At 63.1% G+C, this 233-nt stretch overlaps 1 protein-coding gene across 1 annotated transcript in view; it reads right to left on the reverse strand.

Moving 5' to 3' along the window:
- LOC104506408 (probetacellulin-like) overlaps positions 1-233 on the reverse strand; it is a gene marked incomplete at both ends in the record, with an annotated part of 1,041 nt that overhangs the window by 270 nt on the left and 538 nt on the right. The window lies entirely within an intron of this gene.

A 233-nucleotide genomic window follows, 5' to 3' on the forward strand; every position in this document is an offset into this window, starting at 1 on the left:
GACAAAAAATAAAGCATCACAGCGCTGCTGCTCCTCCCCCCTCCACCTTCACCTTGCAGGAGCTCCGGATGGGACCACACATGGTTTCCAGCCCCGGAGCGATGCCCCCTGCACCTCAGAGGCTGTGTCGGGGCATCCCAAATTCAACCTACCCCAAGCTGGTGGAGGGGGGGGGCAGGATTTGTCCCCAATCCAAGGCTGCCCCTTCCCATTCCGCCCCCCGCCCCCTTCCC

Source organism: Eurypyga helias, unplaced genomic scaffold (genome assembly GCF_000690775.1).
Source record: "Eurypyga helias isolate BGI_N326 unplaced genomic scaffold, ASM69077v1 scaffold32062, whole genome shotgun sequence".
Lineage (NCBI taxonomy): Eukaryota > Metazoa > Chordata > Aves > Eurypygiformes > Eurypygidae > Eurypyga > Eurypyga helias.